This window comes from Oncorhynchus keta, unplaced genomic scaffold, assembly GCF_023373465.1.
Source record: "Oncorhynchus keta strain PuntledgeMale-10-30-2019 unplaced genomic scaffold, Oket_V2 Un_contig_3683_pilon_pilon, whole genome shotgun sequence".
Lineage (NCBI taxonomy): Eukaryota > Metazoa > Chordata > Actinopteri > Salmoniformes > Salmonidae > Oncorhynchus > Oncorhynchus keta.
In genome coordinates, this window is record NW_026287375.1 from 19,875 (window position 1) to 34,713 (window position 14,839).

The window sequence follows — 14,839 nt, forward strand, 5'->3', positions numbered from 1 at the left end:
GCTTCCATCTGGTCACTACCATAAAGACCTGATTGGTGGAGTGCTGCAGAGATGGTTGTCCTTCTGGAAAGTTCTCCCATCTCCACAGAGGAAATCTGGAGCTCTGTCAGTGACCATCAGGTACTTGGTCACCTCCCGACCAAGGCTCTGCTGGGCAGCCAGCTCTAGGAAGAGTCTTGGTGATTCCAAACTTCTTCCATTTAAGAATGATGGCCACTGTGTCCTTGGGAACCTTCAATGCTGCAGAAATGTTTTGGTACCCTTTCCCAGATCTGTGCCTCTACACTATCCTGTCTCAGAGCTCTGGGGACAATTCCTTCGACCTCATGGCTTAGTTTTTGCTCTGATATACACTGTTAACTGTGGGATCTTATATAGGCAGGTGTCAGTCTTTCCAAATCATGTCCAATTCATTGAATTTACCACAGGTGGACTCCAAGTTGTAGAAACATCTCAAGGATAATCAATGGAAACAGGATGCACCTGAGCTCTTTTTCGAGTCTCATAGCAAAGGGTCTGAATACTTATGTAAATAAGGTATTTATGTTTTGTATCTTTAATACATAAAAAAAAAATAAAAAAACCTGTTTTTCGCTTTGTCATTATGGGGTATTGTGTGTAGATTGATGAGGAAAAATATATATTTTAATCAATTTTAGAGTAAGGCTGTAACGTAACAAAATGTGGAAAAAGTCAAGGGTCCTGAATACTTTGCACTGGATATATGTAACGGATGTGAAACGGCTAGCTTAGTTAGCAGTGCGCGCTAAATAGCGTTTCAATCGGTTCACGTCACTTGCTCTGAGACCTTGAAGTAGTAGTTCCCCTTGCTCTGCAAGGGGCGGCTTTGTGGAGCGATGGGTAACGATGCTTCGAGGGTGACTGTTGTTGATGTGTGCAGAGGGTCCCTGGTTCACGCCCGGGTATGGGCGAGGGGACGGGTTTAAAGTTATACTGTTACATATACACTGAGTGGACAGAACATTAGGAACACCTTTCCATGACAGATTGACCAGGTGTGTACACTGTATCAGGAAACAAAATGTAAATGTTTGTTTTGTTAATACTTTTATCCAGTATATGGAAATAGTGGATCAGGCACTTTGAGTCCTTCCCAAACGTTTAGGCTCCTGTTGACAGCGGAACAGTAAGGAACAGGCTGGCTGGTTATGTCCTGGTTGTCTAATCAGTCTGTCTGTCCAACAAGCATTACATCCAGACGATCTTAGCCCAAGACATCCGGGCAAGCTCCAGGGTAAAGTTTCCCCTAAGGTACAGGTCTAGGATCAGCTTCTCCTCCCCAAACTTAAACTTAACCATTGGTTAGAGAAATGCAAAACTGATCCAAGGTGAGTGTCTAGGATCAACTCCTACTCCGTCCAGGTAGAACTGGTGCTAGCAGTATATCCAGGTAGACAGGTGTGTCTTTCCCCATGGTATAGAGGACCTTCTGAATGTCCTTGATGTTCAACCTCTGCTGTGGTTCCCTCTGCCAGCAGGCCAGCATCAGGTCATACACCTCCTTGGGACAAACCCTTGGCCTGTCCAGGACCTGACCCTGTACTAAACACTCTATGACCTGAAGAGACAGAGAGAGGAGGGTCAGTCAAACAGAGAGACAGAGAGAGGATGGGTTAGGGTGTAGGGGTTAGGGGACAGTCAAACAGAGACAGAGAGAGGATGGGTTAGGGTGTAGGGGTTAGGGGTCAGTCAAACAGAGACAGAGGAGGGGGGGGTGTAGGGGTTAGGGGTCAGTCAAACAGAGACAGAGAGAGGATGGGTTAGGGTGTAGGGGTTAGGGGACAGTCAAACAGAGAGACAGAGAGAGGAGGGGTTAGGGTCAGTCAAACAGAGAGACAGGGTTAGGGGTCAGTCAAACAGAGAGACAGAGAGAGTAGGGGTTAGGGGTCAGTCAAACAGAGAGACAGTGAGAGGAGGGGTTAGGGTGTAGGGGTTAGGGGTCAGTCAAACAGAGAGACAGAGAGAGGGGTTAGGGTGTAAGGGTTAGGGGTCAGTCAAACAGAGAGACAGAGAGGAGGGGTTAGGGTGTAGGGGTTAGGGGTCAGTCAAACAGAGAGACAGAGAGAGGAGGGGTTAGGGTGTAGGGGTTAGGGGTCAGTCAAACAGGGAGACAGAGAGAGGAGAGATTATTGTACACCTGTATTTACACTACATACATTTGGGTTTCAAAACATTAAAATGCTCTCACTGACTACAGGTTAATATTATTGACAATATTGACACTTCAAGTGCATGAGTTAGGAGGGGATGTGCACCCCTTGACAGGACATTTCTTAGGGGCAGTTTGATTGTACTAATAAACTTGCTTTGTAAGAGTAATATTAATTGAATTACATTGATTTACCCCTCCCCTGGGAGTTCTGGAATACTGCATAGGAAGAGGTGGGCAGGGCATCAGGAAGGGCCGAGTCTCAGGAAGAGTGTGCTATGTGTTATATAGACACTAGGGGTGCTCCTAGGGGTGCTCCTAGGGGTGCTCCTAGATGTGTTATATAGACACTAGGGGTGCTCCTAGGGGTGCTCCTAGATGTGTTATATAGACACTAGGGGTGCTCCTAGGGGTGCTCCTAGATGTGTTATATAGACACTAGGGGTGCTCCTAAATGTGTTATATAGACACTAGGGGTGCTCCTAAATGTGTTATATAGACACTAGGGGTGCTCCTAGGGGTGCTCCTAAATGTGTTATATAGACACTAGGGGTGCTCCTAAATGTGTTATATAGACACTAGGGGTGCTCCTAAATGTGTTATATAGACACTAGGGGTGCTCCTAAATGTGTTATATAGACACTAGGGGTGCTCCTAGATGTGTTATATAGACACTAGGGGTGCTCCTAAATGTGTTATATAGACACTAGGGGTGCTCCTAAATGTGTTATATAGACACTAGGGGTGCTCCTAGGGTGCTCCTAAATGTGTTATATAGACACTAGGGGTGCTCCTAAATGTGTTATATAGACACTAGGGGTGCTCCTAAATGTGTTATATAGACACTAGGGGTGCTCCTAAATGTGTTATATAGACACTAGGGGTGCTCCTAAATGTGTTATATAGACACTAGGGGTGCTCCTAGGGGTGCTCCTAAATGTGTTATATAGACACTAGGGGTGCTCCTAGGGGTGCTCCTAAATGTGTTATATAGACACTAGGGGTGCTCCTAGGGGTGCTCCTAAATGTGTTATATAGACACTAGGGGTGCTCCTAGGGGTGCTCCTAAATGTGTTATATAGACACTAGGGGTGCTCCTAGGGGTGCTCCTAAATGTGTTATATAGACACTAGGGGTGCTCCTAGATGTGTTATATAGACACTAGGGGTGCTCTAGGGGTGCTCCTAGATGTGTTATATAGACACTAGGGGTGCTCCTAAATGTGTTATATAGACACTAGGGGTGCTCCTAGGGGTGCTCCTAAATGTGTTATATAGACACTAGGGGTGCTCCTAGGGGTGCTCCTAAATGTGTTATATAGACACTAGGGGTGCTCCTAGGGGTGCTCCTAGGGGTGCTCCTAAATGTGTTATATAGTCACTAGGGGTGCTCCTAGGGGTGCTCCTAAATGTGTTATATAGACACTAGCGGTGCTCCTAGGGGTGCTCCTAAATGTGTTATATAGACACTAGGGGTGCTCCTAGGGGTGCTCCTAAATGTGTTATATAGACACTAGGGGTGCTCCTAAATGTGTTATATAGACACTAGGGGTGCTCCTAGATGTGTTATATAGACACTAGGGGTGCTCCTAAATGTGTTATATAGACACTAGGGGTGCTCCTAAATGTGTTATATAGACACTAGGGGTGCTCCTAGGGGTGCTCCTAAATGTGTTATATAGACACTAGGGGTGCTCCTAAATGTGTTATATAGACACTAGGGGTGCTCCTAGGGGTGCTCCTAAATGTGTTATATAGACACTAGGGGTGCTCCTAAATGTGTTATATAGACACTAGGGGTGCTCCTAGGGGTGCTCCTAAATGTGTTATATAGACACTAGGGGTGCTCCTAGGGGTGCTCCTAAATGTGTTATATAGACACTAGGGGTGCTCCTAAATGTGTTATATAGACACTAGGGGTGCTCCTAAATGTGTTATATAGACACTAGGGGTGCTCTAGGGGTGCTCCTAGGGGTGCTCCTAAATGTGTTATATAGACACTAGGGGTGCTCCTAAATGTGTTATATAGACACTAGGGGTGCTCCTAGGGGTGCTCCTAAATGTGTTATATAGACACTAGGGGTGCTCCTAAATGTGTTATATAGACACTAGGGGTGCTCCTAAATGTGTTATATAGTCACTACTCTTGTCTTCAGACCTCTTGACTTCAGACCACCAATACTAATGTGAGTTGAAATGGCGTCCTATTGCCTCAATAGTCCACTACTCTTGACTAGAGCCCTACAGTATACCTCGTTGTTGGCCAGCTGAAACCACGGCTGCTTCCCGTAGGTGAAGATCTCCCAGAGGATGACACCAAAGCTCCAAACGTCACTTTCTGTTGTGAACTTTCTGTACATGATGCTCTCAGGGGGCATCCAGCGGATCGGCAACATGGTGTGACCTCCGACCTGAAACAGGTTAACAGGACTATATTAGTATAGCGCTGTGTGACCTCCGACCTGAAACAGGTTAACAGGACTATATTAGTACAGCGCTGTGTGACCTCCGACCTGAAACAGGTTAACAGGACTATATTAGTATAGCGCTGTGTGACCTCCGACCTGAAACAGGTTAACAGGACTATATTAGTATAGCGCTGTGTGACCTCCGACCTGAAACAGGTTAACAGGACTATATTAGTATAGCGCTGTGTGACCTCCGACCTGAAACAGGTTAACAGGACTATATTAGTATAGCGCTGTGTGACCTCCGACCTGAAACAGGTTAACAGGACTATATTAGTACAGCGCTGTGTGACCTCCGACCTGAAACAGGTTAACAGGACTATATTAGTATAGCGCTGTGTGACCTCCGACCTGAAACAGGTTAACAGGACTATATTAGTACAACGCTGTGTGACCTCTGACCTGAAACAGGTTAACAGGACTATATTAGTACAACGCTGTGTGACCTCCGACCTGAAACAGGTTAACAGGACTATATTAGTACAGCGCTGTGTGACCTCCGACCTGAAACAGGTTAACAGGACTATATTAGTACAGCGCTGTGTGACCTCTGACCTGAAACAGGTTAACAGGACTATATTAGTACAACGCTGTGTGACCTCTGACCTGAAACAGGTTAACAGGACTATATTAGTACAGCGCTGTGTGACCTTGAACAGGTTAGCAGGACTATATGGGTACAGCGCTGTGTGACCTCCAAGACCTGAAACAGGTTAACAGGACTATATTAGTACAGACTGCTGTGTGACTTAGAACAGGTTAGCAGCTAATCATGGGCCTGACAGCATTACTGTTGTCATCATGGACAGCATCAACAAGACTGATGTTACTGTTGTAATCACGGACAGCATCAACAAGACTGGTGTTACTGTTGTAATCACAGTAATCATGGCCTGACAGCATCAACAAGACTGATGTTACTGTTGTAATCATGGGACAGCATCAACAAGACTGATGTTACTGTTGTAATCATGGACAGCATCAACAAGACTGATGTTACTGTTGTAATCATGGACAGCATCAACAAGACTGATGTTACTGTTGTAATCATGGACAGCATCAACAAGACTGATGTTACTGTTGTAATCATGGACAGCATCAACAAGACTGATGTTACTGTTGTCATCATGGACAGCATCAACAAGACTGATGTTACTGTTGTAATCATGGACAGCATCAACAAGACTGATGTTACTGTTGTAATCACAGTCCTGACAGCATCAACAAGACTGATGTTACTGTTGTAATCATGGACAGCATCAACAAGACTGATGTTACTGTTGTAATCACAGTCCTGACAGCATCAACAAGACTGATGTTACTGTTGTAATCATGGACAGCATCAACAAGACTGATGTTACTGTTGTAATCATGGACAGCATCAACAAGACTGATGTTACTGTTGTAATCATGGACAGCATCAACAAGACTGATGTTACTGTTGTAATCACAGTCCTGACAGCATCAACAAGACTGATGTTACTGTTGTCATCATGGACAGCATCAACAAGACTGATGTTACTGTTGTAATCATGGACAGCATCAACAAGACTGATGTTACTGTTGTAATCATGGACAGCATCAACAAGACTGATGTTACTGTTGTAATCATGGACAGCATCAACAAGACTGATGTTACTGTTGTAATCTGTTGTGGACAGCATCAACAAGACTGATGTTACTGTTGTAATCATGGACAGCATCAACAAGACTGATGTTACTGTTGTAATCATGGACAGCATCAACAAGACTGATGTTACTGTTGTAATCATGGACAGCATCAACAAGACTGATGTTACTGTTGTAATCATGGACAGCATCAACAAGACTGATGTTACTGTTGTAATCATGGACAGCATCAACAAGACTGATGTTACTGTTGTAATCATGGACAGCATCAACAAGACTGATGTTACTGTTGTAATCATGGACAGCATCGACAAGACTGATGTTACTGTTGTAATCATGGACAGCATCAACAAGACTGATGTTACTGTTGTAATCATGGACAGCATCAACAAGACTGATGTTACTGTTGTAATCATGGACAGCATCAACAAGACTGATGTTACTGTTGTAATCATGGACAGCATCAACAAGACTGATGTTACTGTTGTAATCATGGACAGCATCAACAAGACTGATGTTACTGTTGTAATCATGGACAGCATCAACAAGACTGATGTTACTGTTATAATCACAGTCCTGACAGCATCAACAAGACTGATGTTACTGTTGTCATCACGGACAGCATCAACAAGACTGTTACTGTTGTCATCATGGACAGCATCAACAAGACTGATGTTACTGTTGTAATCATGGACAGCATCAACAAGACTGGTGTTACTGTTGTAATCATGGACAGCATCAGCAAGACTGATGTTACTGTTGTAATCATGGACAGCATCAACAAGACTGATGTTACTGTTGTAATCATGGACAGCATCAACAAGACTGATGTTACTGTTGTAATCATGGACAGCATCAACAAGACTGATGTTACTGTTGTCATCATGGACAGCATCAACAAGACTGATGTTACTGTTGTAATCATGGACAGCATCAACAAGACTGATGTTACTGTTGTAATCATGGACAGCATCAACAAGACTGATGTTACTGTTGTAATCATGGACAGCATCAACAAGACTGATGTTACTGTTGTAATCATGGACAGCATCAACAAGACTGATGTTACTGTTGTAATCATGGACAGCATCAACAAGACTGATGTTACTGTTGTAATCATGGACAGCATCAACAAGACTGATGTTACTGTTGTAATCACGGACAGCATCAACAAGACTGATGTTACTGTTGTAATCATGGACAGCATCAACAAGACTGATGTTACTGTTGTAATCATGGACAGCATCAACAAGACTGATGTTACTGTTGTAATCATGGACAGCATCAACAAGACTGATGTTACTGTTGTAATCATGGACAGCATCAACAAGACTGATGTTACTGTTGTAATCATGGACAGCATCAACAAGACTGATGTTACTGTTGTAATCATGGACAGCATCAACAAGACTGATGTTACTGTTGTAATCACAGTCCTGACAGCATCAACAAGACTGATGTTACTGTTGTAATCATGGACAGCATCAACAAGACTGATGTTACTGTTGTAATCACAGTCCTGACAGCATCAACAAGACTGATGTTACTGTTGTAATCATGGACAGCATCAACAAGACTGATGTTACTGTTGTAATCATGGACAGCATCAACAAGACTGATGTTACTGTTGTAATCATGGACAGCATCAACAAGACTGATGTTACTGTTGTAATCACGGTCCTGACAGCATCAACAAGACTGATGTTACTGTTGTAATCATGGACAGCATCAACAAGACTGATGTTACTGTTGTAATCATGGACAGCATCAACAAGACTGATGTTACTGTTGTAATCATGGACAGCATCAACAAGACTGATGTTACTGTTGTAATCACAGTCCTGACAGCATCAACAAGACTGATGTTACTGTTGTAATCATGGACAGCATCAACAAGACTGATGTTACTGTTGTAATCATGGACAGCATCAACAAGACTGATGTTACTGTTGTAATCACAGTCCTGACAGCATCAACAAAACTGATGTTACTGTTGTAATCACAGTCCTGACAGCATCAACAAGACCGATGTTACTGTTGTAATCACGGACAGGGCCTGATTACAAGGGCCTGATAAAAATCTAGACTCCCCCAGGCCTGATAACCATCTAGACTCCCCCAGGCCCGATAAACATCTAGACTCTCCCCAGGCCTGATAACCATCTAGACTCTCCCCAGGACTGATAACCATCTACACCTCATGGCTACCTGTTAGCTCTGGGCCATAGACCTCATAAGGGCCTGATAAACATCTAGACTCTCCCCAGGACTGATAACCATCTACACCTCATGGCTACCTGTTAGCTCTGGGCCATAGACCTCGTAAGGGCCTGATAAACATCTAGATTCTCCCCAGGCCTGATAACCATCTAGACTCCCCCCAGGACTGATAACCATCTACACCTCATGGCTACCTGTTAGCTCTGGGTCATAGACCTCATAAGGGCCTGATAAACATCTAGACTCTCCCCAGGGCTGATCTAGACTCTCCCCATGCCTGATAAACGTCTGGCCTCTCCCCAGGCCTGATAACCATCTAGACTCTTCCCCGGACTGATAACCATCTAGACTCTCCCCAGGACTGATAACCATCTAGACTCTCCCAGGACTGATAACCATATAGACTCTCCCCAGGCCTGATAACCATCTCGACTCTCCCCAGGCCTGATAACCATCTAGACTCTCCCCAGGCCTGATAACCATCTCGACTCTCCCCAGGCCTGATAACCATCTAGACTCTCCCCAGGACTGATAACCATCTACACCTCATGGCTACCTGTTAGCTCTGGGTCATAGACCTCATAAGGGCCTGATAAACATCTAGACTCTCCCCAGGGCTGATCTAGACTCTCCCCATGCCTGATAAATCTGGCCTCTCCCCAGGCCTGATAACCATCTAGACTCTTCCCCGGACTGATAACCATCTAGACTCTTCCCCAGGACTGATAACCATCTAGACTCTCCCCAGGCCTGATAACCGTCTAGACTCTCCCCAGGACTGATAACCATCTAGACTCTCCCCAGGACTGATAACCATCTAGACTCTCCGCAGGCCTGATAACCATCTAGACTCTCCCCAGGACTGATAACCATCTAGACTCTCCCCAGGACTGATAACCATCTAGACTCTCCCCAGGCCTGATAACCATCTAGACTCTCCCCAGGCCTGATAACCATCTAGACTCTCCCCAGGACTGATAACCATCTAGACTCTCCCCAGGCCTGATTACCATCAGACTCTCCCCAGGACTGATAACCATCTAGACTCTCCCCAGGCCTGATAACCATCTAGACTCTCCCCAGGCCTGAAACCATCTAGACTCTCCCCAGGCCTGATAACCATCTAGACTCTCCCCAGGCCTGATAACCATCTCAAGACTCTCCCCAGGCCTGATAACCATCTAGACTCTCCCCAGGCCTGATAACCATCTAGACTCTCCCCAGGCCTGATAACCATCTAGACTCTCCCCAGGGCTGATAACCATCTAGACTCTCCCAGGACTGATTGTCATCTAGACTCTCCGCAGGACTGATAACCATCTAGACTCTCCCCAGGCCTGATAACCATCTAGACTCTCCCCAGGCCTGATAACCATCTAGACTCTCCCTAGGGCTGATAACCATCTAGACTCTCTGCAGGACTGATAAACATCTAGACTCTCCCCAGGACTGATAACCATCTAGACTCTCCCCAGGACTGATAACCATCTAGACTCTCCCCAGGACTGATAAACATCTAGACTCTCCCCAGGGCGGATAACCATCTAGACTCTCCCCAGGACTGATAACCATCTAGACTCTCCCAGGACTGATAACCATCTAGACTCTCCGCAGGACTGATAAACGTCTAGACTCTCCGCAGGACTGATAACCATCTAGACTCTCCCCAGGCCTGATAACCATCTAGACTCTCCCCAGGCCTGATAACCATCTAGACTCTCCCCAGGCCTGATAACCATCTAGACTCTCCCAGGCCTGATAACCATCTAGACTCTCCCCAGGCCTGATAACCATCTAGACTCTCCCCAGGCCTGATAACCATCTAGACTCTCCCCAGGCCTGATAACCATCTAGACTCTCCCCAGGGCTGATAACCATCTAGACTCTCCCCAGGACTGATAACCATCTAGACTCTCCCAGGACTGATAAACATCTAGACTCTCCCCAGGCCTGATAACCATCTAGACTCTCCCCAGGCCTGATAACCATCTAGACTCTCCCTAGGGCTGATAACCATCTAGACTCTCCCCAGGACTGATAAACATCTAGACTCTCCCCAGGACTGATAACCATCTAGACTCTCCCCAGGACTGATAACCATCTAGACTCTCCCAGGACTGATAACCATCTAGACTCTCCCCAGGGCTGATAACCATCTAGACTCTCCGCAGGACTGATAACCATCTAGACTCTCCCCAGGACTGATAACCATCTAGACTCTCCCAGGACTGATAAATCTAGACTCTCCCCAGGACTGATAACCATCTAGACTCTCCCAGGCCTGATAACCATCTAGACTCTCCCCAGGACTGATAACCATCTAGACTCTCCCAGGACTGATAACCATCTAGACTCTCCCCAGGGCTGATAACCATCTAGACTCTCCCAGGACTGCCTAAACGTCTAGACTCTCCCAGGACTGATAACCATCTAGACTCTCCCCAGGCCTGATAACCATCTAGACTCTCCCCAGGCCTGATAAACATCTAGACTCTCCCCAGGACTGATAACCATCTAGACTCTCCCAGGACTGATAACCATCTAGACTCTCCCCAGGACTGATAACCATCTAGACTCTCCCAGGACTGATAACCATCTAGACTCTCCCCAGGCCTGATAACCATCTAGACTCTCCCCAGGACTGATAACCATCTAGACTCTCCGCAGGACTGATAACCATCTAGACTCTCCCCAGGACTGATAACCATCTAGACTCTCGCCCCTGACGCATTTAAAGGATGACTTGATCAAAGGAGTTACAGGCTCCCACAGTGTACTGCACTGCTTTGCTTTATCTTGGCCAGGCCTGCAGTTGGAGATGGATAAACTTGTTCTCAACTGGCCCACCTGGTTAAATAAAGGTGTTCTCAACTAGACCTACCTGGTTAAATAAAAAACTATATATATACATTTCAGATGTCTCTCTCCACGTTCATTACGTGAGGTTTTTGGGAAGAACAGAAATTCCCCAGATTGTAACAATAACTTGTTTACAGGTTGACATGAGGCAGCTTCCTCTTCGTGGACTCTGCCCGGGCACTACGCCCCCCGTGGACTGCCCCGGGCACTACGCCCCATCGTGGACTCTCCCACTGTGTTTACTTGACTACGCCCCTCGTGGACTGCCTCACTGTGTTTACTTCAAGAGGGGCACTACGCCCCCTCGTGGACTGCCCCACTGTGTTTACTTCAAGAGGGCACTACGACTCGTGGACTGCCCCACTGTGTTTACTTCAGAGGGGCACTACTCCCCGTGGACTGCCCCACTGTGTTTACTTCAAGAGGGCACTGATACGCCATCGTGGACTGCCTCACTGTATTTACTTCAAGGGGGCACTACGCCCCTCGTGGACTGCCTCACTGTGTTTACTTCAAGAGGGGCACTACGACTCCCTCGTGGACTGCCCCACTGTGTTTACTTCAAGAGGGGCACTACGCCCCCTCGTGGACTGCCCCACTGTGTTTACTTCAAGAGGGGCACTACGCCCCTCGTGGACTGCCTCACTGTGTTTACTTCAAGAGGGCACTAACCCTCGTGGACTGCCGCACTGTGTTTACTTCCAAGAGGGGCACTACGCCCTCGTTGACTGCCTCACTGTGTTTACTTCAAGAGGGCTCTCGCCCCCTCGTGGACTGCCCCACTGTGTTTACTTCAAGAGGGGCACTACTCCCCTCGTGGACTGCCTCACCATCTAGACTCTCAAGAGGGCACTGACGCCCCCTCTTGGACTGCCTCACTGTGTTTACTTATCATATAAGGACATTTTTTTTGCTCTAGATTGAAAACTTTTTTTTGGGCTAGGGGCAGTATTTTCACGTCCGGATGAAAACCAAAGTAAACTGCCTGCCACTCAGGCCCAGATGCTAGGATATGCATATCATTATTAGATTTGGATGAAAACACTCTGACATTTCTAAAACTGTCAGAATAATGTCTGTGAGTATAACAGAACTGAGTTGGCAGGCGTAACCCCAAGCACAAACCAACCTGGGATTTTTTTTTTTTAGGTCTATCTGTTTTGCATTAGATTTCTATGGTAAGACCTTTTGATAGGAATCTGCTTGTAGTTCCTATGGCTTCCACTAGATGTCAACAGTCTTCAGAAATTGGTTGATGTTTTTCCTTTGAGAAATGAAGAAGTAGCCCTGCTCTTCCATGTGTCAGGTGGACTCCCCAGGTGACCTGGAACTCACTTTGTTTTCACTTTGTTGTTTTCGTTATTTCTGACTTTTGTGTCATGCCTGGCTGGTTGGAAATCTGATTTTCATGTGTTTGTATGCTGGGCGCTGTCCTCAGATAATCGTCTGCTTTCGCCGTGAAGCCTTGTTGAAATCTGACACTGCGGCTGGATGAACAAGAAGTTAAGCTGTATTCTGATGCATAACACAGCAGGATGGAGGGAAGAAGAAGAAACAGGGAGGTGGAGACCAGCTCCAGAACCAAATGGAGAACATGTCTGTCAACGATTCTTAGACACCATCATCATTCCTATCCTTATGTTTTATGAAGTCTTATTATGAATATTTCTGTTTGTGAATTTGGTGCAATTTCACTGGATGTTAACAATCAATCCCGTTACCAGGATTCGAGCGGGAAGGGATCACTAAGGAGTTAAAGGCACAGGGTTCATAAATTATCAAATCTCTCAGTCCAAATGCTATAGTCCATCCATACATGAGTCCTTACCCTGTAGTAGTCTGTGCTGTAGATGTCTCTGGACATCCCGCAGGAAGTCTCCTATCTTCACCAACAGCCCGTTGCCCACTAGACAGTTCCTGGTGGCCAGGTCTCTGTGGACAAAGTGCTGGGAGGCCAGGTACACAATGCCGGCTGAGATCTGGGTAGCGATGTGTAACATCTGGGACAGACCCAGCTCTCCGTCAGTTTGAACGGATGGCCATCCACAAGGATCATAGCATCTGGACCATGGACTCTGGAGAGAGAGAAACATTAACCTTCATCTATACAGTCTGTAGAGGCTGGCCATCTGGACCATGGACTCTGGAGAGAGAAACATTAACCTTCATCTATACAGTATGTAGAGGCTGGCCATCTGGACCATGGACTCTGGAGAGGAAACATAAACCTTCATCTATACAGTATGTAGAGGCTGGCCATCTGGACCATGGACTCTGGAGAGAGAAACATAAACCTTCATCTATACAGTATGTAGAGGCTGGCCATCTGGACCATGGACTCTGGAGAGAGAAACATAAACCTTACACAGTATGGAGGCTGGCCATCTGGACCATGGACTCTGGAGAGAGAAACATTAACCTTCATCTATACAGTCTGTAGAGGCTGGCCATCTGGACCATGGACTCTGGAGAGAGAGAAACATAAACCTTCATCTATACAGTATGTAGAGGCTGGCCATCTGGACCATGGACTCTGGAGAGAGAGAAACATAAACCTTCATCTATACAGTATGTAGAGGCTGGCCATCTGGACCATGGACTCTGGAGAGAGAAACATTAACCTTCATCTATACAGTCTGTAGAGGCTGGCCATCTGGACCATGGACTCTGGAGAGAGAGAAACATTAACCTTCATCTATACAGTATGTAGAGGCTGGCCATCTGGACCATGGACTCTGGAGAGAGAGAAACATAAACCTTCATCTATACAGTATGTAGAGGCTGGCCATCTGGACCATGGACTCTGGAGAGAGAAACATTAACCTTCATCTATACAGTATGTAGAGGCTGGCCATCTGGACCATGGACTCTGAAACATAAACCTTCATCTATACAGTATGGATCTGGACCATGGACTCTGGAGAGAAAAATTAACCTTCATCTATACAGTCTGTAGAGGCTGGCCATCTGGACCATGGACTCTGGAGAGAGAAACATTAACCTTCATCTATACAGTATGTAGAGGCTGGCCATCTGGACCATGGACTCTGGAGAGAGAAACATAAACCTTCATCTATACAGTATGTAGAGGCTGGCCATCTGGACCATGGACTCTGGAGAGAGATAAACATTAACCTTCATCTATACAGTCTGTAGAGGCTGGCCATCTGGACCATGGACTCTGGAGAGAGAGAAACATTAACCTTCATCTATACAGTATGTAGAGGCTGGCCATCTGGACCATGGACTCTGGAGAGAGAAACATAAACCTTCATCTTACAGTATGTAGAGGCTGGCCATCTGGACCATGGACTCTGGAGAGGAAACTAAACCTTCATCTATACACTTAGAGGCTGGCCATCTGGACCATGGACTCTCATTAACCTTCATCTATACAGTATGTAGAGGCTGGCCATCTGGACCATGGACTCTGGAGAGGGAGAAACATTAACCTTCATCTATACAGTATGTAGAGGCTGGCCATCTGGACCATG

The 14,839-nt window shown here is 46.0% G+C and overlaps 1 pseudogene; it reads right to left on the bottom strand.

The window, feature by feature from the left end:
- Window positions 1–1,363: 1,363 nt before the first annotated feature.
- The window catches only part of LOC127924115 (NT-3 growth factor receptor-like), a 124,058-nt pseudogene continuing 110,582 nt past the window's right edge, over window positions 1,364–14,839 (bottom strand).